This window comes from Lagopus muta, chromosome 7 (genome assembly GCF_023343835.1).
Source record: "Lagopus muta isolate bLagMut1 chromosome 7, bLagMut1 primary, whole genome shotgun sequence".
Taxonomy (NCBI): domain Eukaryota; kingdom Metazoa; phylum Chordata; class Aves; order Galliformes; family Phasianidae; genus Lagopus; species Lagopus muta.
The window spans coordinates 36,022,725-36,049,204 of record NC_064439.1 but is presented as its reverse complement, the minus strand read 5'-3'; the positions used below and the strand labels follow the sequence as shown (position 1 = coordinate 36,049,204).

Here is a 26,480-nt window from a genome sequence, read left to right as displayed (position 1 = left end):
GCACACGAAGAAAAAATCTCTAGAATGAACAGGAAAAAAAAAAAAAAACAAAAAAAACCCCAAAAAACAAAAACAAAAAACAAAACAAAACAAAAACAAAAAAAAACAAAAAAACAACCAACAAGGATTAGCAAGGATCTCAGTTTAATATAATGCTGATCTTGTGCTCCACAAATCCTGTTAACAGGAGAAGATGCCCACTATATATAAAAAGGTTAGCACTTGCTGTTCAACAATTCCAGCAGCTTTCATTTGCATTTCAAAGCCAGAGTGAGAATTAGAACTCTCATATCTTTAATTCCAATAGTCTGTCAATCTGCTGTTTCTGTAAAACTGACACAATTTGGGCAGTTCTCATCAATTTCATTTGTTGCATATACTCAGATGAGCTTTTAATCTCCTGCCTGCTGATCCCTGGTTTATAATCAGATTTGACAGGGATAGGATGGCTGTAATTATCTTGATGTGAAAGTCAAGATAGAACTGTCATTTCTCTCCTTATTCCTCTGCTGAGGTAAAATTTTATTTGATAAGTGTGAATAACTAAAGCTTAAAACTGCCTAGTTTCAGGCTGTTTCAGGTGCATCTCTCACAAGTAAGGCTTTTTTTTTTTTTTTTTTTTTTTTCTCCTGGAAAAGACAAGAACTTTTGCAAGAACCTTCCTTGCTTATTTGTTGACCTACTTCTAAACGTTTTGGAAAGCAGTTTTATGTCAACTTGATTAATCATTTTCTTTTCCCAAAGGCTGATAACATCCTAATTTCAAGGAAGACCTTGAATAATGGATATCTGTGGTGTGAATCCTTGTTCTGATTCCTGAATAAGGCCATTCCTCAATGACTATAGTGCTGTCAATAAAAACTCTATGGTTTAATGAATGAAAATATGTGTGGTAGCTATGTTTATCAGAAGTCTATTCATGATTTTTTTCACTGTTTTGTATACATGATATTTTAACTGTGTAACTTCTAAATCACTTTTGCTTTCCAACAAAATGGAAAAATCTTTCTTTGTTTTTTAAGGCATCCTCTGGATAATTTTAAGACTCAAAAATTGTGCTACATATATCACAAATATTCAAAAAGGCTGTGGTCATATACAAACTTAAGTATGTGCCTAGGTTACATTAAGTTAATCTGAGACTATTAAATTAAGCAGTTATGTCCAAATGGTAAAATATTATCATTCCTTTTCCATTTAATAAAGAGTTTTATTATTTTTTTTTGTGACTCTTGAAAGCATTTGTATTGTCACGTCTCTTTCATCTTTACATTTGAATTCTGATGCTACTTCACCTTAACCTGTTTGCCACAAATCCTTCTGTTATGAATAATGAGGAGAAAAATCCAAGCTTCACTGTGAAAGGCAAGAATTTATATGTAGTGTTTAATCTCCTGCGTCTTCTTTCTTGGATGTGGCATTCTGTCATGCGCCTATTCAGATTTTCTCTGGCATACTAAGGATTTCTGTACTTACATAAATTATCTGCTATTAAAATATAGTCCTAAAGCTGATTTTCTTAACAAAATTCTCTTTTTTTTTTTTTTTATGTGCATATCATAGCACCATAATTTTTATTTTTGTTTTCTCTGCTTTCTGTTGTGTTCCTATAACTTCAGGAAAATATAGATCATAGAAACATTGTAAACTTTATTGGTAAAACTACATAGAAGAAGAAGAAAAAGAAGAATTCTAAATAATCCATCTCCCCAGCTATGCCAATCAAAACCAAACTTGAATCGTATGATATAAATACAAGTGCTAGTAATGACTGACATCTTCTGAAGCTGCTGGTTGGGATGTGAGTAGATGTCCTTTTCTGGTTCTAAAAACATGTGATCTAGAGAGCTCTACAGAAATTCCTAGTAGAAAGGGAGAATCTGATTTGTGAGGTGATTGCAAACTGCATGAGGAAGTGACAGTCTACATTACTGCTTTCCTCATGTGGGAGGTTAGTGCTGGTGGACCAGTAGTTGTGGCAGAATTACTTCAAAATCTTGCCCTGAATAGGAACAATTCACTGCCCCAGTACTGAGTCTTTTATGCTCAAAAAAGGTAATAATCCTTTTCTTATGTGTCAAGCCCTGATTGTTACATTCTTCTTCCCTTTGGGTTATCACTGTAATTACTGAACTTTGAGAAAGATAAAGTTTCTTGCAGTAAATAAGTGTTAAGATTTCCTTATTAATGCTACTTTTCCATTTTGTAAGCTTTTCAGCTTGAGAACATATTAATTTTATATGCCTTGACAGCCAACTTGCGTGAAGTAGGAGTAGAACAACACATATGGTGCTCATTGAAGGTGAATACTTGGACTGAACTGCTCCTGTGAGTATACAGTAATGTCCAACTGACAATGAGCCAAAAGAGAACCTTCTGCTAGGAGGGAATTGCAGTGTATCTGACCAGAATCATAGAATCACAGGAGTTTGAAGGGACCTCTGGGGATCATGCAGTCCAACACCCTTACTAAAGCACATTCCCTAGGACAGGTTACACAGGAAAGTGTCCAGGTGGTTACTGAGTATTTCCAGAGAAGATATCTCCACAGCTTCTCTAGGCAGCCTGTTCCAGTATTCTGTTACTCTAAAGTACAGAAAATTTTCCTCATGTTCAGATGGAAATTCTTGCATTCCAGTTTGTGTGCCTGTTGCCCCTTGCTGCGTCACTGGGCACCACTGAAAATAGCCTGGATCTATCCACTTGGCTCCTGCCCATGAGATATTTATAAGCATTGGTAAGATCCCTCCCCAATCTCCTCTTCTCCAAGCTGAAGATTTCCAGGTCTCTCTGCCTTTCCTCATGAAGATGCTCCAGATCCCTCTTCATCTTTGTGGCTCTCTGCTGGACTCTCTCTAGAACTTTTCTATCTTTCTTGCAATTGGGGAGCCCAGAACTCTACACACAAGAGCAGAGTAGAGGTGGAGGATCACCTCCCTCAACCTGCAGGCCCAGCTCTTTTTAATGAACCCCGGAATACCATTGGCCTTCTTGGTCAAAAAGGCATAGTGCTGGCTCATGGCCAGCCTGTTGTCCCCCAGGACGTGCAGATCCTTCTCCACAGAGAAAATAACTGACCTCCAACTGGTCAGCCCCTAACCTGCACAGAGGTACATGTGTTTATTCCTCCTCTGGTGCAGGACTCTACCCATGCCCAGTGGAACCTCATCAGGTTCCTCTCTGCTCAACTCTCCAGCCTGCCCAGGTCTTTCTAAATAGCAGCACAATCTTACGGTGTTTCAGACACCTCTCCCAGCTTTGTATTATCAGGAAACTTTCTGAGGGTGCACTCCATCCATTCATTCAGGTTACTGATGAAGATGGTGAATGAGACCAGTCTCAGTATAACCCCTTGGGGACACCAGTAGGTACAGGCCACCAACTAGACTATGCCAGTGATTATAACCCTCTGAGCTGTGCCAGTCATCCAAAAAGGACAAAGTTAAAATGGTTTTCAACAAATGAGATTGAGTTGCAAATTATTTAATGTTCAGGCCAAAGTGATGACCACCATTCCTTGTGAATTTGTCTTTCATTGTCTTTGAGTTTGAAATTTTACAATTTCAGGCGAAAAATGGTAAAGACTGTGTAAACTAAATTGAATTGCCTTAGGTTTCTGGGACATTTTTGCTGTGGAAAAGACTATGCAGAACTCTGTGCTAGGGGATGTAGCCTGAGTTTTTTGACCAGTTATATGTGCCTTTCTGGCAGTGAGTCATGAGCTGGATTTTATACATTAAACATGTAGGAATATGTAGGCAATCTCTGCAGAATGGCTGTCTGCATTTGGGAAAATGGAATAGGTAGCAAGGGATTTCCTTAGTGAAGTTTGTAGGTTTTTGAGTGTAGGGAGTATGCATACATTGAGGAAAGGTAGCATTTGACCAAATGTGCATGCATACATTTTGACAGTTTGCAAAATTGCTCATCAGTATGAGTCATGTTTAAACAATTTAATTTTACAAATGTTGAATATTTTTTAATTACAAAATATGAAATAATGCAGCATCAATAAGGAGGGCTATAGCAATGAATGTGATTAAGACAGAGACAAAACAGTAGGGGAAGGTTTGATTTTCAGATAAGCAAAGTTTTACTTCAAGTTGAAGGGCATTCTATAGCTGAGTCTGCATGAAACTGAGCACAGTGAATTTAAAAGGAGATGAGAAGAAGATGAAATATTTAACTGGTGAAAGAAAGCAGGGGAAGGGGTCAACAATAACCATCAATCCAGTTCAACAGCTGAAAGAACTATTTGACAAATGTCCTAATGACAGACGGAGTAAAGCAGTAGAGAGATGCTGTTTTAATTTTCCCTTGCTTGAAACCAAGAAACAAATGAGAATCCTGACTTCCAGTACCTGTGATCTGCTATGGAAACTCTAAATAGAAATATGATTCTCTAAATAGAAATATGATTGATTTGTGAGATATATAATTCAAACTTGTTACAAGTTTGTGTATGGCATTTATCTAATTTATATTTATTTGGAGGAAAACAGTGAGGGCACCTTTACCTTTCCAAGGTAAAGATCAAATAATTAGTTGAGTTATTAAAATAATGACATGAGCTATCTCTTATAGACGGATCTATTAGGGGACATAAAATTTTAGATATGCAGCCAGTTGACACAAAACTAGTAATAAGTGAACAGGGAGTCCTTCCCTCCCTCCCTCTGTGTCTGTGAATACAAGAATATGATTCTAGCATAATGTTTGCTAAGCAGGCATGAAAACTTTTTGTTATTTCTTAGAAGATACCAGTAAATAAGAATGTCTTTGGAGCTAGCCTGGCTTTTCGGATGCTTCAGAGGAAATTGAAACAGGCACTAAGAGAGCTCTTAGATGTTGAATTGTTGCTGGTCATGTTCATGTTGCAAGAAAAGGGAAACCCAGTGAAGAGGCAGTAAGGCACTGTAATATCAGACTGCAGTAGATCTTTGGGAATGCCAGACAGCGCATGTGTCTAAACCAAAGGAAAAAAAGATAAGGTAGCATTTGTGGTAGTGAAATGACAGTACAGCATAGCCATGGTTGGGAAACCAAAGAAAGATCAAACAGAATCTCAAGGGAATTAGTAGTTCTGACACTTTGCGGAAACAGAACTATGTTAGCTACACCGTGATACTTCAGGTGATTCTCTTAGACTCTGGTGTGAGTATTACACACTGTGGTGTCTGTTAGCATCCTGTGTCTCAAAAGAGCATTGTGAAACTGGTAGCGGGCTACCTATGATACCAATGGCCAGTATTTAAAAGATCAGTTCTGTAAGTGACAGTGTAGCTACTCACACTACTTGAAAGCTGGATGTTAGCACAGCATGGGGACTGGCAGTTGGTTAGAGGAACTGATTTATTTTTCTGCCTGCCTTAGCCTTTTGCAGTTCACGCCGCTGCTTTACAATTCACGACACATGGAAGTAATCAAGTGGAACAAAGATAATCAGCTGCTAGCAGTCAGCCACATGCCTCCCCTGAAAGCAGCTTCCGCACTTTGCAGGCGTGTAAAGTACCTCTGCCTCTGGGACAGCAGTGGAGAAGGAAGAAGTTGCCAACAGCTGTCAGGAGAGGGAGATGTTATTAAACCTTCTTGAGTCTTGTGTATGGGCCTTCTAGAACCATGTCTTTAAGCTGTTTTTTTCAACTTTGGCTCCTATTTGCCTGCTTAGCCCAAATTCCCGTTCACTTCTTCATTGTGTTAATCTCTGTCACTCCTCTGGCTATGGTATGCATTATATTCCTTTCTTAACCATGTGAATTTCAACTCTTTATTTAAAAGAAAAATCACCCTGCAAAAAAATAATAATAAAAAAGACCAATTAAGCAATTGTCTCCCATTGTTACTCCTCATTCCAATTTTTCATAGCTATGTCCTCACTCTTAGTTCTGCTTTTCCTGGTTTCAAGCCTGAGTTTCCTTCTATGGCAGTTCCAGGCTCCTTAATACTGTACTTTTCAGGTGTGGTATTTTTTTTTTTATACCTCTGTCTACGGAGCTATTAACATCCAGTGATTTTTTTCCAGATTCATGGGCAAACGATAGATTTTCTTAGCATAATTCTTTCCAAAGGCTTTAGCCCTGTTTCAAGGGCTAAATAATATCTGAGACAGACATTGAAAAATGTAAAGCATAATTGCAATTAAATTTTGGCAAAGTTCTAAGCAACTGCAAATGGGATCTTCCTGTGAAGGCCTTGCAGTAAATCTGATGGAGTGAATGGGCATTTACAGTCTCCAGGCAGCACAAACTTAGAATTTGCTGCCTGTTCTATGTCAGAGTTTATTTGAGGTCCAGGCTAAAGTGTAGACTTGCCTATGAAGAGTTTGAAAGCTATTTGTGTGGATCAGGTTGCATTCACTATGTAGTTTTGTTTTATTTGCATTTACAAAGCAGATGATGATCAAAGCAATAGCTTGGGTTAGAATAACTTACAAAGTTTGGAGCAGGTGGAAACAAAACTGAAAATACGCAAGATGAGCCTGGCCAGGATTATGGCAACCTTGGCTGGTATTCGCTATTTCTCAGAAGGGTTGAATGGAGACTTGATGAAACTGCAGAATAAGATACTCTTAGGAAGTAAAGTGTCCAATTTTTCTGCTAGTTCATGAAGCTATTGGAGAGGGAATGGGGATGAATGATTGAGAAGCAAATACAGGACAGGCAACTAGAAGGTCAGTTCACTTGTGCTGCTTCAGATATACAGCACTGTGTGTATAATGATGACTCCTGGACCATTAGGCAGTGTTTATGTTTTATTTTTCTTTCCTAGATTTTTTTGCAAATAACTGTCTTTTGAAGGTGTCCCTCAAGGTAACATGCTGATGTTCTGTGGAGTTGAGTCTGTGACTTTGCTACCTACTCATTCTGTCAAGAGCGTGTCAGTAATTGCACAAGCACAGTGTGAGCAAAGGCTTTGTGATCATCCATGTGCAAGTAATATGAGATAGTAATGTCATTCAGGTACTATTTGGGAAGATGAAAACCTTCACAGTTTATTGATGTTTTTATGGAGATTTTTACTAAAACTATGGTTCTGTATCTTTAAAAAGTTCCACATAACATAGCCATTATGGAGAGAATTCTTAAAAAGTTGCTGAGGATTTGTGGCATCTCTGAAAAGGAAGGAGAACAGACAGATGGGGTTTGATCTCTAGAGTAAAAGCCAGCATAAAGCCAAGAAAGAAGGTAGGCAGAGATAGGTACCTGGAAAAAGAAAGATCATGAAGTGGGACAAACACAGAAATAAGCACCTCTTTAGGAGAGGGTTATCTTGATAGTGAAGATCCCCAGAAAACCAAACACTTTGCTTTGAGATGAGATCAGGCTGCCAGTTAGAGACCACAGAATGCTCACAGATGTCCTGCAACATTTTACCACATAGGAAATAGAGGATGGTTTCTGCCCCTTAACTTCATGATTTATTAACTTAGTTACACTATATGAGAAGTTACAACTTCAGCTGCATTGTTGTTTTAAATTTTCTTGTTTACATCCAATTAAGATTTTTTTAATGTGAAAAAGTTCTCTCTGACATCCAGCTTCCTCCTAACAACATCCCTTCCTAATAATTTCCTTGTACGAAGACAAAATAGCCATCTTCTTACTTACTGGAAGGAATCATTTTTCTATCCTCTAGCTTCCAACAGAGAACATATGATGCAATGCTGACCCAGATTCACCTGCCATCTGGACACCCCTCCACAAACACCCTTTTTGGTTGTTTGTAGCATCCATAAAATAAATTCAACCCCTCACCTCCAATCCTTGAATTAAAAGGGATTTCAGATATATTCAGGCATGAATTACAGAAACAGCTCTTGCTCATAATGTCCAGCCTTGTCACTTCCAGTTTGCATTTAGTTTTACTGGTCAGTTCTCTTTCAGTGGAGTGAGCTGAATTTTCACAGGCTGGCCAAGATGAGCGCAACAGTGCTCTCTGTTCCTTCATGTTAGTGTATGGTATTTAGCTAGGCTGTGATGTGTGGAAGACCAGGATTTCCTTTCTCTTGGCTCAAGTTTACAGAATAGGCTAATGAATACTCTTAGTGTTTAAACACAACTGGAAAACATAAGCAGGTGGCTGTTGTCTCTGTGAGATCAGCTATGGGAACAGACTCACAAAAAATCACCATTTAGCAGCATATCAATAGGAATGGAATACCACAACGTTAAGAAACAGCTCTCATGTTTATGGACGGAAGTAAAAATTGTTTCAAATGAAGGCATTTTCTCTGGGAGGTTTAAGTTGTGTTTTCAATGATGGTAACAGATTTAGAATGTTAATTTGACCAGTAGACTCCTTTCTGCTCATCAGCCTCTAAGTATTGTCCACAGATGAAGTTGGTCTTGGAAAATTTTGGAAGATAACCTTTTTTGATTCTTAGTTCTCTTGTTCTCATAAATGTTTCATAGATCATAAAACACAATAAATCAGCATAACAGTGAAGAATACAAGCTACTTAACTGCATTAATGATGGCCAATAATAGGCTGTACATTGGAATGGTACTACTTTGCAAGAACTTGAGATTACCAGTGGAGTGCCATGCAAAAGTAAGTCCTAAGGCTCAGCATTTCATTTGAGTGCCACAGTGCTGGGTGATAAAGGCTTTCTGTTGTTGCAGGCTGTCTTGTAAATTGTACAATAATCTGATTTTGAAGAAGTATGTATTGTAAGAAAAAAACGAAATGTTTTGTGGGCGTATATAACCTGTGTACCTGGATTTCTCACATGCATTTTGTACTCCTTTTGTTGTTTTTTTTTTTTTTTTGCCACATACCTGAGATGTATATGTACACATATAAATTTTCAAGTTAAAAATATCCTTTTAATTATTAATGAACATATGGTAACAGCTTCTTCAAAAGCTGATAAATGTGAAGCATCTATGAACTAGAATTAGGTCACTGAACAGAAAGCAAGAAATTCACTTCATCATTTCTTGAAACTTGATTTGAACCTTAAGGTAAATCTCCCACCTTTAGCAATTACCAGGCTTTCTTGGGTTCATAAGTTAGTAATTTCTGTATTTTCCTTTCCTATTCTAAATGGCATGGTTCATATGTTTATGACATAGAAGAATACACATTTAATATATGAGAACATCTGAAGTGATGTAAAGATTCTGTGATTTGTGCCTGAAGTCATTAAAATGTCCGTGCTTCCAGAGTAGGGCAACACTATGTACCTAATTCTGGTCCATCTGGGGAAATGTATTTTGATGAACTTTCTGTCAGTGTTATTTAGCTCAAAATTGTATAAGAGAACAACCTAACTGGGTGTTGCTGCTATCTATTTGAATTTACTCAGGCTGTTAAATATATGCTGCTGTAATTACACCAGTGGTGCTCTGTATAAGTGCTGAAACAAAAAGGCTAAAACCCGTTATTTTTCTCTTTAGTATGAAGCTCTAAGTCACCTTGGCATTGTAGTGTGTTGAAGGCAAAATTATCCAGACTAGGACATCTTAGCTGAATTTAATTTTTAATCAACCAGCAGAGACTTCTGATCATGGATTTGGGTGTTGATGAGAAAACCAAGTCGACACCTTTCTCTAGCCTCAATTTAAGCCTTCTATGTGGGCTGGGCTGCTGTGGCTGATGGAAATACTCAGAGTGGTGGGTGGTTTCTGCTGTTTCTGCAGTGCTGCAGCCCCCTGCTACTGAAACCGTGCTGTTTGTGCCCACTGTGCAGCTATTTTGAAGCTTTCCTCAGCAAAACCAGTGCAAAAACAAACAGACAGACAACAAAAACAGACAGGCTAGAGTCTGAATTTTGAGTACTGAATTTTGGCTTGTCTCTCTTGTGTATGTATGGCCTACAATAATCACATGGTGTCTGTAATCTGAGATTTAAGCAAGGGTGCATTCATCAGAGTCTTCTATTAGAGAAATTGTCCAGGGTATATTTTATTCAAAATGGGCTAGCAGCTTTATATAAGCTCAAAAGATATCTTTTTTCAAAGCACACTGAAAATCAGTAGACCAAATATTTTTTAAAAAGAGTTTTGTGTTTCTATATAAAACAATCTTGAGAATCAAGGAGAAAAGGAGAGGCTCTTCCATGCTGCAATTTATGATGTGGACAGAGGTAATTTTGGTGTAATGCTTTGTTACTTTTTGGAAAATTAGGTTTCATTAAAATCAGCATTCAGCTGAGAATATCACAGCTGTCATTCACATTAATAGATCGCTAGGCATGAAAATGTGAGAAAGATACTTAGGGACACGGTTTAGTGGGCAACATTGGTGGTAAGTGAACAGATGGACTGGATGATCCTGGAGATCTTTCCCAACCTTAATGGTTCTATGATTCTATAAAAGATTGTAGATGCATGGCCTGCATGTTTATAGCTTCTGTGCAATTAATATCATAGTTTTTGATTTGAGAATATAAAAATATTTCATTTAGTTGGTGTATGGAAACTGTTGAGTCAGGGTTTGAACCACTGATTGATCACCTGAGGCAAGGACTGAGTCAGCCATGGGAGCACAGGTGAAGGTGATTCAGCTGTGTGACTGGAAGGAGTGGAGCCTGGCTGCACTTCTCCTAGACCCCATTTAAGGGCTGACTGTGACTGGGGGAAGGGTCTCTTTATGGAGCTCCCTCCTTTTGGAATTTTCTACTGTGAGCCTAGGTCACGGGTGAGCATTTCATTTCTGATTGTCTCTTTCCACCATGATAATCTTTGTAACTATCAGCCTGTAAAATACCATCCTAACCACGCTAGTCTTCTAACTGTGCATTTGTTAGTTGTACATTTGAAGAAGTGGAAGCAATTAATCTCTGCTTTAAGATCATTGGCGGTGGGTGGGTTTTCTAACTTTATTTGGTGTTTGGTGAAAGCTTGGATATTATAATTTTTCTGCTTTGTTTTTCATCTATACTGTAGTTGGTTTCCAGTATGATGTGTGTGCAACTTTGGACATAATGTTATGGAGAATTCATGGCTTGGCAGAATGTTTGCTCTGATGAGGTTGGGAGGTTAGCTGTGTGTTTCTACCTCAAGAGTTTCTCAGCAGTAAAACAATATGATCATTTTCATTAAAATAACTATAACTGCCAAAACACTTGTATTTCTTGTATGTTATTAGAGAGCATATTATCCAGCATGATATTGTTTTGAAAAAAAGTGTATTTCATATCACCATTGTTTTCCACATCATTTAAATAGAAAAACTTTCTAGAATTGTGGCATACCAGGAATCTGATTAGTAGAATAAAGCGTAATGTACAATAATTCTTTTCATTTTCTGACTATTTTTTTTAAATTGATAGGTATTGTAATCATATTTGTTTGAATAAAAGGTTATCAAAATTGTTATTAGTTTATAGAAGATAAAAAATACAAACAACATTTTTGTTGCTTGTGTATACTTGATACATGGTATTTCTGGTGTGTGCATATATAAAGCAATTGCCACTTACTCATACCATTTTCTATGCTATGCTGTGAAAACTGTTCTGGCCGGGAGTAGTTTAATATCCACTTAATGTGATGATACAATTAGGGTTTAGCTTTGAGGGTTTTTGTGCCAGTTGTGCTCTTTGTCTCATTTTATTACATGTTTTTAGACCAGTAGAAAGTGGAGGCAGTCACATCTACCTGTATGTTATCTGAGGAGAAATAGCGTCTGTGTCAACCATCTAAGGGTGAACTTCAGGAAACAAAGGTTGTGCCTTCAAGAGAGGAACACGATCAAAATATGCTTTGTGGTTACAAGAAAGAAACTGCTTGGTATGATTTTTGTTTGTGTTCTGAGGGCATTGTCATGTGCTGTTTACACATATGATGTACCGTTGATTACCAGGTCTTCTAAGACAGATTATTTCTTTCCTCATTTTTTTCTTATAGTTCCATTAATCAGCATCCCATTCCCCAGTTTCTACAAACTAACATAAGATGAAAACTTTTTTTTTTTTTTTGGACTAACAATTGTAGTATGTTTTTGCATCTGCAGTTTTACACAGGATCTTGCAGTAGATGTTTTTTGTCAATTCTACACGTGCAAATGTCAGCACTTAAGGTGCTTTATCCAGCACAAGTGCTGTTGATGTGGGAGAGGTCAAATAGAGTGAGTAGTCTACACCAGAATAAATGCGCACAGGTGATTATTAATGGACATCGTAACTGAGAAGGGGAATGTCTTTATTTTGTAATGTAAGAGCTTAAAGTAAAATTCCTTTAGATACTAACTGCCATTGAGACATTGTCATTACAGCAGATTATCATTTTTCCTGGCAAACATGACTTTATAACTCTTATCTGTTCTCTAGGTGCTAAGTATTTATTTCTCCTGCTTGGGAAATACATTATGGCTTCCTGATTCTTTTCCCTCTAAAAAGTATTCTTTTGGCTCCCCTTTTCTTAAGATTTTCTAATTGTTCTGAAACTGATCTAATTATATTAATCAATTATTTTTGGAGTCTTACTTAGCTTGATGTTTTATCAAGTCTGATAGAGGCTCTGAGTGTCAAAGAACGTTAGCTTCCCCAAGAATTTCTGTATCTGCTGATTTAAGGAAAGATAGTATCTCTGCAAATGCTGCTTCAGCTCTTAGTATACTTCTATGGCTTGTCCTTGTCTCACCTGTTCAATAGTTGGTGATTGTAAAGGTTTCTGAAGGTTTTAAAGACATATGAGTTACAGAGAGGACATTTCACCCATCTTTTTGACAGTTCGGGGTCAAGTCAACCATGTAGGCTTCCTCTGTTGTGGAGGGAAGTGGACACAAGCAAAAAATAATGATGTTCTTATTCTACTGTAGGTAAATATAAAGAAAACAAGGGAAGAAAGAACATGCTTTAACCCTGTTAAAATCCTTATAATTTCTTTTCCTGCTTTTCCTTTGAAAAATGGCTGATTCTGAAGCACTGTTAATATTCAGTCTTCTGGGATGCAGTTGGGGAATGGTGGCTTGCAAAAAAAAAAAAAAAAAAAAAAACCAAAAACACTGGGGCAAGGCTCACTGGTTTCAGTGATGCTATTAAGGTGAATAAATTTAAGTGTAGAAAAGAGATGTTGAGAAAGCTGGTTATTCTCAATGATTCAAGATTAGGACACTAATGTTTGACAACGTGTATCAAACGAAATGCCACTGAAGTATCAATTTTACCGTCTGAATTAGCTGTGCTTTGTAGCTGACTCTTTAATATTCCATTACAGTGGGCTTCACGTAGTAGTATTGTTTGCTTTATGTGGCTGACATGTTGTGTGGAGTGAAAAATGGTACCCTTAACCTCCCATTATAAATCTTTTGAGACTTTCATATGTTTTCTGAAACTGAATTACACTTTAATGTCTGTTGTGGAATAGTGGAGTGTTTTAACTAATCTCTTTGTGGTATGACATTTAAACATGACAGACCTCTTTTCTTCTGATTCTTTTTATTTTTTTATATATATTTTAGCTTTTGTCTGTAACATTAAAATGAAGTTCAAAGATCGTTTATGCATATTGTAATATTGACAGATTTCTATGAAAGTTGGTAGACTTTTTTAAAAATGGCAGTACTCGAGGATGCCTCCAACCTCTGAACTCGAGTAAGTATACTGAAGTGCTGTTTAGACAGGTTACAAAGTGACATCTCTCTGTATACAATGTTTTTACCTGAAGCCTCTTGAAGGCATGCATGCATCAAAGTTAGGATAAGTTAATTTTAAAAGAGAAAATATTAAGATATATGATGTTAATACATTTATTAAATTTTGCTGAACTTTGATACTACAAATTAACATCTTCCTGTGAGATGCTATGCATTTAAGTTGTTTTATTTTGAAAAAAGATGAAGTACTTTTTTTTTTTTCTTGTTATGCTTGGAACGTGTGTTCTTGAAATAACAAACCTAAAACTAAATACGTGGTAGAAAAATAGTATCACCGAGAGGGAGACAAGCAATAAATCAAAATACACATTGTGCTTTTGTCTCCTATGAAGGTCTTCTTAAATACTGAAAAAGCAAATATAAAAGTTTATTTCCAAGGTCTTTCTGAATTTTCTGCCTCATAAGGTTCATCTAGTACATTTTTAAGATTTATAAGTATAATGACTAAAATGTCTAAATACCTTTTCTATTAAATGTATGTATTTTACACTGCAGTCTCAGCCTCATGTTAAACAGTTCTCTAAAATAATTTTGTTTATTCTTTAGAGAGCAATAGTAATCCAATGAAAAACAGTAACCATACTGAATATTTGTGGGATTACTGTCTCCCCTGAGATTAGATTATATTTTATACATCACTGTAAATGGATACTAAAAACCTCTTAATGCCATAAAATTGTGCACAGTTCACATTGTATATGTTCAAGAATAAAAATGATTTTGGAAATCTATTTAAAGATTGAAGATTTTTTTTTTTTATTATAAATTATTGTACTTGTAAGCTTGCATCACTAATATTGCAAAATACATCCAGAAAGTAATTATCAGTCAGGGATTATAACTGTTTTAAATGAGTTAGAAATTCTAAGAGTGCTGTAAAAAAAATTTTTTTATACCTTTTCTCAAAATGATATCTGAGCTACATATACTTAAGAAATTGCTCTGAATATTTAAGGGTTCATACAGTTTTTAAGTATGGAAATTAAAATGCTTTGTTCTCCAAGCACACATCCTATGTGTGTGCAATTATGTACATACTCTAGACCTGATAAGTTATACAAATTGATCTGACAATTTAGTCCCAACCAGAAATCTGTGTGATTTAGGAGGAAAGCCGTGATTTTCTATTTTTGGCAATGGATGGAAAAGACTTAACCAATAAATGCCTATACAATTTTAGCTGGTAATCTTTTAAAAACGTTTGAGATTTTAATCTCAGAGTCAATGTACTTGAACTTCATGAAAAGAGAGATCATAAATTCTATTTCCAGTGAATCTACATTTTATCATAGTGTTGTTAACACTGTTTGTTCAGCCTATTTTTCTTTTTCTGTTATTTTCAACAATGTATTGTTTTGTTCCTCTATACTTTTCTTTGAATTTAGTTATTGTTACATGTTTAATTTGTGAGATAGGAAAACGTTGTCACAAATGCCTTTTATTCATCTGCTTTTCTTATACACCTGTGCAACAGGTGCTATAGCTTAAGTTACTGCTAGTTTCTAAAAACTCTTGAGGATAGAGGACTTAAATCTTATGGTCTCATTCAATAGTTCATAGAAATAGAAGTATATTGTTTAAATGGTCTGTTTCTCATCATAATGTGTAGCCTGAATGGTCTAGAAAATATTCATATTGAAGATACAGTGGCCAGAGACAGCGTAGCTTGTCAGTCTTTAAGAAAATCCTTCCATTTTCATTTATTTACTTCTCTACTTCTCTCAGCAAGATTAAGCAAGATGGGCCGTCTTTGAGTTAGTAAACACACTAGAAAGAAGCTCATTCATGACAGTTTCTCCATGTAGAATGCAGCTGACTTTCAATCTATTAATATACTACACTGCATAAAAGCATTTCATGCTAACTGAAGAGTTGACCATACATTTGTTCAGAAATTTAGTTTATTGTGCAGTTAGAAAGGACGTCTCTCAGCCTGTCCATATATAGGGGAAAAGTGCTCCAGCCCTGTGATCAATTTCATGGCAGTTGGGTGTATTTTTTTTTTTTTTAGCTGCATGTTCTGAAAGTAATGCTTCCTATCTTATTATGTTGCTCTACATCAGAGGTGGATGGTGGTGGTATGCCAGAAGAGATTGAATCTTCCCACTGACATTCAATTTTTTGTTGCCGTATGACAGATGGCAACAGAGGGGCAGTGTGACTAAATTTTTGTCTGACGTGGAGATGCATGTGAAGAAAAGATGTGGAATTGAATTCCTTCATGCAGAAAAAATGGCACCCATTGGCATTTATCAATGCTACTGAACATTTATGGAGACCAAACAGTGGATGTGAGCACAGTGAGGCAGTGGGTGGTGAGTTTTCAGCTGCAGCAACAGAGGGTCACCTCCACTAGTACAGGAATTTATGAACATGGCCTGCAAATTTTTGCTCATTGCTGACAAAAATGTGTAGCTAATGGTGGTGACTATATTGAAAAACTGTGTTTGTAGCTGAGAGTTTTCTCTGTCAAACAGTGTTACTGTGCTCTTTATATCTGTTGTAGTTTCCATAGGAATTAATAGGAGCCACTGCTTTTAGAAATAATGTAGTTTGTTAATGTCCGTTCCTCCTCTTAAAAAATAAATAAATAAATAGCTGTATGGTCATATGATATTAATAAATGATCAGGGGAATTACACTTTGATGGATTCATTGCATAAAATTAGTCAAATATGAACCCGTTGGCACACAATTTGATCTATCTCTGCAGTCTTTTAACTGCGTGTGAATGAGTAGTGGAAAGGAACCATATCTAAAGATATCTGAAATCAAAAGAAAAATTAACTTACAATAATGGGAGTTACTTGGATGAGTGCTAAAGGGAAAAGCCTGGGACTAATGCAGACCTTGCTCAGCTCTCTTGAAAATGTTTTCCAAGTCAGTTAGTTGGGCAATCTTTGCTGCCTCATGCTTTCAGTTCTGTGTGATGTTCTGCTGTGCTCTCATTTCTGCTTACGTTCTATTAGCATTTCTGTAAAGCACAAAAATGGAAACTTTATTTAAATAAGCACTCAAATCTATAGTCACAGTTTAGATTAATCATAGTTAGTCACATAACGTGACCTTGAGTTGATAGCCGGGCTTTGTTTGGTCTATTAAATTAGTGGCTTTCTTATAAAACACTTGAAAGTTTTAAGTGTTTTTAAATGATGTGCAAAATGGATGACTAATTAAGGTTGCTAATGTCCTTGTGGCAATTCCATGGACCAGAGAAAAGGAGGAAGAATTTGCCTTTCATGTCCATGCACAGAGAAAATTGGGTATGCTCCAAGTTTCTGTTCTAGGTAGTTGTGGACCAAATGTTTCTTGTTTCTCCTCTGTGTACAGCTTGACCTCCAGCACAGTGTTGCCTCTGTGTGGCACATGGCCCACTGGGGAAGCATGACGTGACCATCTCACTGCTTATTTTCTCTTGGCATAGTACTGCTATGATCTCACCGCATCCAATGGTACTTCAGAAGGATAAAGAAGTTTGCCTGATTGTTTCATTTATCATAACTGATAATATAATCTCTTTGTTTTCTCCTGGAACAGTGAACATTTTCCCCGATTTTATTCTTCTAAGCATCCTTTACAAAGATTTCTAGGCATGTTCTTTTTTCTATTCCTTGTTTTGTCTTTCATTTCAAACTGGATTTACTGGAAGCCTGCTGCCATATAGTGAGTCTGTACTGTGGTTTTCCAGCTGATTCTAGCTGCAAAGAATCATTGCGAAGTTTCAGTGTTCACATAGCTGTTTGTGCCACTTTGTTCTGTAGGTCTTCATTCTGGATGAGATTCCTGTGTACGTTGTTGCCAGTAGGCACGTTCTCCACTTCTTGGCATCTGTTAGTGTGTGAGAGCTTACTTTACTAGAAGGTTTTGGCAGTACTATGCCATGGTGATTGTAGGAACTTAGCAAGAGCCTTTGTACATGAAGGTTACACAGTAGGGGGGGGGGGGGGGGGGGGGAGGGAGGGGATAGTAACTTCTCAGATGCTGTTTTTAATAATACCTTAATAAAGTTTATTTCACCCAATAACTTGAAAACAATCAAACAAATTTCAGCAGTGTTCTGAAGCAGATAAAGAACAGAATCTAATAATCTTAAATGATACAATATGAGCCCTGCCTTCTTCCTTTCAGACTGCAAGTCTACACTTTCAATGACATCCAGATGACCTGGCAATCTTTGATTTACCTAAGAGGTGCAGATTTCAGTGTTCTTAAGATAACAACCTAATGAAGAATAGATTTTAAGTAAATATTAAATGGAGTCAGAAATTTTGTAGTTCTCAGCAGTTTTTTTTTCTCCTGACTGGGCAGAATGGTGCCTTCTGTATATTTATGGTAGAGTGTCATTGGTTTCGTATCTTTTTTTTTCTGCAGAGGGGGGGATTGTTTTAGTTTGAGTTAATTGAATAACTCAAAGAACTAGGAATTCTTTGTGATTTATTTTCAGGCAGATATGCTTAATTATGTTTTGTGGCCAATTTAATGTTTTTCTTTTTTTCTTAATGTTGTTGAAATGCATTGATAAATCATCAGGATTGAACCAGAAATAAAGCTGGTAGTATAAGAGGAGGCAGCTGGAGTTCATTCTCCTACTGAAGCCACTTTTGCCTTTCTTATTCCCTAGTGATTTCTTTCAGCCTATCAGGCCCTGGTATAAATGATCACTTCACTGAATAACAGTTGGGGGTTAATCTCATAAAGAGAATACTTGAACTTTCTGTCTGTCTTAGCATTGTACTTTCAAGCTGAGTATCATTTAAGACACAATTTGAAGTTCTTTTGATGGTGAGTAGAGATATATATACATTTATAATTAGGCTGGTGATGAGCAAGGCTATATGAACATGGAGAAACAATGTGGTAACTTCTTCTGGGAGGCTTAGGCAACAAAAGCGGACAGCCTTAGAGAGATCTTACAGTATGAGAAAATTCTAATAAAACATTAAGTACGTGGGGAGTAGCTGTTCCACCAATAAACACACAAATAAAGCCAAATTTATGTTCTGTAGTGTAATTCTGATGATAACATATGGACTCAAAGCTTTTAAGATTTTGTTTCTGGAAACATTTATGCATCATTAATACTTAGCCCTTCTGATAGGGAATAAAGCATTATTTAGGAGCATTCCCTTATCTGCTGCCTTAGCTAGAAGTCTCAGTGCATAGACACACTGTTGGTTGAAACAGCGTGAAAAGCAAGCCAGAATTATTTAGAACACCCATTTCAAATATGCTCCATCCATTCTATTATGCATTTTTCCTAGTGTACAATGTCACTTCTAATCACGATTCAGTGATATGCTGATACACAGTAAATGTGTATGAGTTTGCAAATCACCCAAATTTTCCCAGTGCATAATACTAATCTACAAAGATGGTTCTTCTGTATTAAATAGTCTGCGTATTGAACTCTTGATGCATCAAAACACGTCTGTATCTAGAGAAATAGGTATATTGTAGTGACGTGGTGATGTGTAAACAAAATGCCAGTTTTGTATGTATGTAGTTTATTTTATTTATGTTAGGAAACTCTTTCTTTGTGAAGATAAAATTAAGGTGAAGAAAGCATTATAGTTTTCTGTTTCTCAGTTTTGGTCTGAAGATTTTTTTTTTTTTTCCTCTTTCTCTGATTTTACAGCTTTGGAAATTCAGTTTTCTTACAAATTTTGTCTTGAGAGCTTTGTTTGCTAGGCTTACTTCCACCTGACGAAGGGATGTATATGTGGAACAGAAGAAAATGCCAGTTGAGGCTGTTCAGGCCATTTACTACCAATATGGGTATCCCTAAGGGGTCACCCAAGAGCATGTAACAGCAGAGATCTGCCTGCAACCTGTTACTCGGTGAGGACCACAGAAGGATTTTTTTCTTTTACATAGGTACTAATTTCCTTATTATGTTATATTAAAAATGCAACAAGTACTTTTTTTGATCCTTTGGTACTTCAGTAATCTGGGTGTAGGTAAAATCTCATTGGATTGAGGGTACATGCAAAATTTCAATTGTGCCAGCGTCTTGTTTGTCTGAGTAGAAATTCTATTGCAACTTTATTTACTTAATTGTATGTTTTTATTTAAATAATCAAAATAAGTATAAAATCAGACATTAATACTGTCACCTATTGTGAAATTGAAGCTTGTTTTATATTCCCCATTCATATTCAGGCTTTACATTACTGAAGGGCTTTCTGTTGACAGTACCTCAGTGTGAGATAGGTACTGGCAGGAGTGACAGTTAAGAGCTTTTGGAAGAAAACAATTGCAGTTTCTGGCACCTAGGGAGTGTTAAAACACTTCTGGAGTGGTTGAATAAGCCTATTAGCTGGATGTTGCTGCAGAAATGATGGGCAATTAAAATTAACAGGGCTGACGCTTACATTGTTATCTTTGTTTTAGATTAAGGTACTAAAAAAAATTGAAAGAATTTTAAGATGTAGCTGTTTGAGTGCACATAAGACTACGTTGCAGTGGCTTTTCTTCCAAGTGTGGAAGCTGGAAACCTGCCTCTATTCCTCTTGAAAAGAATGAATAAAAAGGCAGCATGGCAGTGAGGACTGTGGAGTGAAAGAAGCCAATTCAATGTCTCAAGGAATAGTAGAAAATAGTTATGGGAATGACGCTTGCTTGTGTTTCTCTGAATGAATTTCCAAGGGCAGATTGTGCAAAGAATTAATGATGCTTTAATCAACGTTTTCCCCCTTCATGTCACCGTATCTCTTTGTTAAATATTTAGAATGAAATCTGAGATTATCTGTTCTATTGGAATGGGACTTGATGCTGTAAACTGCAGGAGTTATCAGTCTGGATGCTTTAATTGCTGTGAGTTCAACAAATTTTGTTTATTAGAGGAGAAAGGTGAGAAAATAGGAAGCAGCTTCTTCTCCTCACATGTATATTGCCCTCCACTGGGAAGGGAGGAAAAGACTCAACCTTACTCAAAACTTGTCCTGTTCAAAATTCCTGTGTAAAAGCTCTTAAGTTTGGATTGCTATCAGGAGGCACAGTAATCTCTTTTCTTACTGAAATGTTCTTAAGGTAGCTTGAAATAACATAAACCAAGTCTTTTGTAAGACTTCTAAGTATGTAGTAGTAATTGTTTGTACCCTCCCTCCCTCTCTCTCTTTCTCTTTTTGGGAGGTCAGCAAAAGCTTGCTTTTTGTGTCACAGTTAGATACCAAGGCCTGCTCTGGCCTCTCAGTTTTCTTCTGGAGCTGAGAAACATGCACTGCTATGAAACAAGCTGAGATGTATTTATTTAGAATTTTCCCTAAGGAGTAGCCTCATGAAGCGGAAAACTTGTTTTCCTGTGAGCCTTGGTGGGGTAGCCATCCAGTGTTTCTTGTGAATCCTTCATCTTAACATGCAGTACACTGAAGTCTGTTCAACAACAACAAAGACACAGTTGTGAATGTGAACCATATTTGGATTACTTCGTGCAATCGGGAATTTAGTTTAGAGATGCAGGAGTCAACGGTTTTAAAAGGACATCTGGGAGACAGGGCCAACTATTTTAAGTGTTAAGGGAAGTATCAGAAAATGTGTAACCTGCTGTGGGTCGTCTTAGAGAGTGCACTAAGTGGAGATGCTCTTGTGTTTTATGAGAGCAGATACTGAAGTTTCATTTAAGTGTTTGTAATATAAGAAGATAGTGGAGAAATCTTGCATTTGTTGCTCCCCATGAGCTTCTTTATGCCTCTGGTTAATTTGGCTTGCAGTAGCTCACCAGCTGTTCTAGTAGCCTTCAGAATTTCTAGAAGCAGCAGTTCCACAGTACTTTGCTTTAGAATGAAACCAGGCAAATTTCAGAAGGCAAAATGCAAAATTTGATATTTCCTGATTATATAAAATAAAGATAGTTCCAGTATGTATGTGAAAATAACCATATTTGAAGAGTTCTGTATTTGTCTCTCTATAGAGTAGTGTATCATTGATGATAAAGTATATGAATGGAGACTACATATTCTTATTCGTCACTCCTGGCTGATGAGTTATTTACTCTGCCCTTGCAGTGAGGATCTCAGTATTTTGGTACTGAAAATTGCAGCTTCTATCCTTGAGTCAGTGCACAGCTGGTGTATATGGAGCTATAGATTTTGGTGCTGCATGTGTGACATGTTTAAAAGTGGTAGACACCATTTGGATGGCTTTTTTTCCCCTTTTATAATGCTTTCCAACTTCTGCTTCTTTCAAAAGCAAAATATAACAATTTCATGCCTGCAGAAATACCCCAATAGTCAAAGACTATGTAAAAATATGCTATTCTGATAATTTCAGTGATTTTTGAATGATATTTTATGCCTTACGTATAAAATAACGTATTAAACATAATGCCTAAGAATATTATTTGTAATTCAACAGATTTGTGTTCAGATGTTGATGTTACTGTGAAAGCTGAATACAAATGCAGTAATTTTTGTTACGGTGAATCACTTCCTGGTGAATCCTCTATTTTTGTCATCCAAGATGGAAAAGACTTTACCACCCTCAACTTAACAATCCTGTCAAGATATATTTTATAAAGATTCTCACAGTAATGCTTTGAGCCATTCAGGAAATAATGCACTGATGCCACTATACCAGAAGGCTGATGAGTGATCACATATTGCCATGTTAACATTTTCCTGTCATAAAGGGAAAAGCAGAGAGCAGCTGGAGAAGAAAATAGTGCAGTCAAGATTATAATCTTGATAATAAGTGTAGGAACCAACAGTTGTTTTCTTGGATAGCTCAGCCCATTAAATGGGGCTTAAAATGAATCCCTTTGGGTCTTTTTGGTAGGAGGCACATAGTAATGTGTGATGCACACGTTAACAGTGGCTAATGTATTTCATCCGGTAGCTGATACAGAGCATGATAATGGTAGTCAAAATACATTGCCTGAATGTAGACAAAGAATTTTTTTTTTTCAAGTCTTACCTGAGTATAAATTTATACCTTGGAATTTATACCATGGTATAGTTTGTACTAAGTTGTCATATGACTTTTTTCTGAAGAAAAATATAGTTAAGCAAGAAAAAAGTATAGTATACTTTATATATTCAGTCTAGACTGTATTGGTGCTACTCTGGATAGAATGTATTTTAAATTGGTTATTGATTAATCTAGCTGGTAAAACAGCTTGAGATAATTCCCATGACTGTGACCACTCTTTAATTATGAGGGCACAGCTAATCAGCTGAAAGCTGTCCTCTTGCTGATTTCTGCCAAGAATTTGACTTGACTTCAACAGATGCTTTTTTCTCAGTCCTGGTGAGACAGTGTGAGTGACTTGCTGATGCTAAGATCAGTAAGGCAGTCAGCAGCTGTTGAAATGGAATTTTGTAGTTGTGGATCATCTGACAGAATAAGATACTTGCTAGCTGAAGGATTGGTGACAGAGCAGCCTGTATTGAGCATAAATGTGTCAGACCCACTTTATTAAATAGAGCATGTTTGAAGATTTGTTGTATAATTACCTTGATTAGATGGAAAAAGTGTGTGGAACTAATCAAAGAGTTTCAGTTCATTGGTTTTAATAATCATTATTTTTCCCCTTATGAAATGCAGGTGCTTGGTTTGAGTGTGAGGATGGCAGTGCTTATCTTCTTACAAGCTTTGATTAATATCTAATTCTTTGCATTATGGAAGGAGCTAATCAAATATTCAATTTGCTAATCAGTTTTTCAATTTGATTAGTTACATACTAATCACTTAAGAAAATATAATGTGGCATATTAAGATTTTTGAGGTTTTTAGAGTATGTTTTTAGAGGGTAGAAAGGCAAGAAGAACTGCTTACTACCTCTACTTTCATGCAGCCTCTCCAAAAGTGAGTGAGAGGAGAAAATGTCAGAAGCAGATGGTGCAGGACCTGCTGTTATGGGCTGCTGCTGAACTTCTGTCACTGGTGCCTGATAAGCTCTTTACTAAGCCAAGAGTGAAAGTGGGAAAGCAGTGTCCCTACTGCTCATCTGATCACTTGTATTCTCACCTTTGGGATTTGAGTGGGTTTTCCCCTGCCATTTCAGTGGGCTTTCCCTTTTGGTGTGTGTGTGTGTGTACATTCTGACTTTGACAAAATCTTATTTCCATAAGTTTTGTGTCTGAAAAGTTTATGTGATCCATACCTTCCATTACTGTTCTAAGTGATTTCTGTTTGTATGAAATACTGTCACCTAGAGAGTGGCCACATGTGAAGTCTTGTCACTGGTGACATAAGCTTTTTCTTTGTATTGTTGATGGGCTCTGCTGCATGCAGCAATGGGACTGGTTTTCCCCCCCACCCCTGTCTCTCCTGTCTCCTCAGAGAGCACTGCTGGCTGTCTCACATTTCCTTTTATCATTGATTCTCAAGTCGTTTCTCCTAATGAAGTTGCTAAAATTTAGTTTTGTTTTTTTTTTCCCCCTCCTCACCTTAACCTCTTTTTTCCTAATGGTATCTGAACATTGCTTTGTGTGGATTACACCTAAATTTCATTCATGTTTGTTTGTTTGCTGAATGAAGCTCAAGGCCTGGACTCAACTAAAATGAACGGTAAGAAAAGATGTATTTGAGTTCTTGTGCTAATAGCCAGAGACTGTAGTGCTTATATGTAGCTTTATTCATAGTAACGCTTGCTGTGTGTCACAAATCTGTAGGGGTATCTTTGTCAGGCCCTGATGACTCTGTTTAAATCCAGAGAGGGAAATAAGCTAGAGAATAAGCTCTGCTGTCTACATGCTTCCATTTAGAATGGCTTAGATGTTAATGAAATCAAAGTCAGATGAGCAGTCTATTGATGGTAAAGGAACCAGATTTGCCTTTGTCAGACAAGTTAGTAAAATAGAGGGTAGAACGGACTCAATTATAGTTTTTGCTTCTACTTTAAAAATATAAAGCAGTATTTTAATTATTATTTGATCAGTACTTAATTTTCACCTTAGTAATCGTGTGTCTTCAGCTCTTACCTGGCCTCCATCTCTTCACTTATCTTCTGCTTGACAATGTTTTGTGGTGACTAGCTAAACATTGGTCTAAATATGAACAGGATGTTTGTGGATGGAGACTGAAGGCATGATCAGGATGGTGTGTTCCCTTTTAACTCTATATAATGATTAGGGAAATGAATGTATTCCTATCTGCTTCAGGTAGTCTTAATATTAACAATAGTAAAAAATGTGTATTTGACTAAAACGCAACACACACTGACTGTGTACTTATCAAAAGCGTGAAAAGCCTGGTAGCAGAGTGCTGAAAGTTGTGACTTGTGCTTTTTATGTGCTTTCTTCTAGCTGCCAGTATGACCTTGGCCTGCAGATGTTAGGGAGGGAAAAAGCAAACAAAAAACACTTCAAAATGCAGGAGCTTTAATTTTAAAGTTGTAGGCATTTCAGCTGCCTTTGCCCAAAGTAGTTTAAATTCTATATTGTGCTGTTCACAGGCCTTTTTCAGTGAATGGGCTGGTAGAATATAAAGATGCCTTGCAACACTTGATGAGCTTAGATTTTATGCTATCTTTTTATACTATGTGATCCTAGGTAGAAGGGTGATTTGAACTTGATATTGTGAAACTCAGATTAGAGTACAAGGACTACTTGTATTTCTATCTAACTGAGAGTTGAGTGATTCTGTGATGAAAAAAACGTCATGAATTTCTGTTAGGCACCTGCTTTTCTTCTGCTCAGTAAGTGATAAACCCTTTTACATTGGATTCATGAACTTCCATTACTTTTTGTCTCAATGTCTGTGAAGGGTTACATTGGAGCAGAATTTGTCCACTTAAGTTTTGTGGAAGATTTAAAACAAAGGACTTCAGGGGTCAGTCTGCATAAAGGCAAATGTAGAGGAAAATGGGGAGAGAGATTGTGTCTATGCTGAATCAAAGCCTATCCAAGCAGTGTTTTGTTTGCAGAAATTGTACACTACCAGGCACTGAACGCAAACTGTGCTTTGCTATAATCTATGTAAGGATATTCCTCTGGGAGCAGTTGTTTGATTCCATGACAACTTAGTTTGCATTATGGCTTGAATGCATTGTTAAAATATTTCCATCTTAAATACTGTCATTAGAGAGAGAAAAAACAGGATGGGATCAGCAACACAGGGAAGTGCGTGTCTTTATATATGCTCAATTAGCACTGGAAACTACTAACACAGGGCCAGATTGTAGTGCTAATACTCACAGATGGAATAAGACATTGTGGAAAATACACTGCCAAAATGGCTGAGGCTGCAGGCACTCTCCTTGAAAGGAAAGACTCAGCATGGGTATTCCCAGTATGATTCAGTAGTGCCTGTAGTGTGGCATGTTCTGTACATTTTAACTTCATTGTTACTAACCATGGGAAAACAAACAGTATTTCTTCATATTTCTTCCATCTCTTCTGCCTGTTAGTAAAAGCATACAAAATGCTGGCATTTCTGGTATCCATCCAAAGAGAATAACAGCTGGGATTCAGATTTCTGTGCTCCCTTGTTACTCTTTATGGGTATTTCTGCAAAAATGAGAATTTAAAAAAACAAACAAACAAACAAAAAAACCCTGAACCCCAGATCAAAGCAAATGTCACATGGCTCTTTGGCAAGCATTTAAAAGAGTATTTTGCTTACTGGTGTTCTCTTCGTAGTTAATATGCATGGTTATCTACTGGTGCACAAATGATATGTGATGATAAATGTTCTTATTAAAAAAAAGGAATATCTTAACCTCTTAGTAAGGGAGTAGCTTTTAATGATACTAATATACTATTAGTTTTCTAGAGTAATCAAGATATCCCCTGTTGGGTCATGCCCAAAGAAATGTGAGACTTTCACCAGACTGGAAATAAATTCTTCCAAAGGACAAGGTCTAGCTATAAGCTTTCTTCGGAGACGGCAATAATTGCATTCAAAATGATGCTGACATCAGCCCAGTGGATCTTGTCAC

General features: G+C 36.8%; 1 protein-coding gene across 4 annotated transcripts in view; it reads left to right on the top strand.

Annotated features, from left to right (window-relative positions):
- The window catches only part of ZNF385D (zinc finger protein 385D), a 379,952-nt gene that overhangs the window by 13,061 nt on the left and 340,411 nt on the right, over positions 1–26,480 (top strand). Inside the window, exon 1 of one of the 4 annotated variants that reach the window (XM_048951271.1) lies at positions 10,532–10,642. The exons of the other annotated variants lie outside the window; for them this stretch is intronic. The gene's annotated coding sequence lies outside the window, so the exon portion shown is untranslated. Of the gene's footprint in view, positions 1–10,531; positions 10,643–26,480 lie in introns of those variants that run through there. 4 annotated transcript variants of the gene reach the window in all.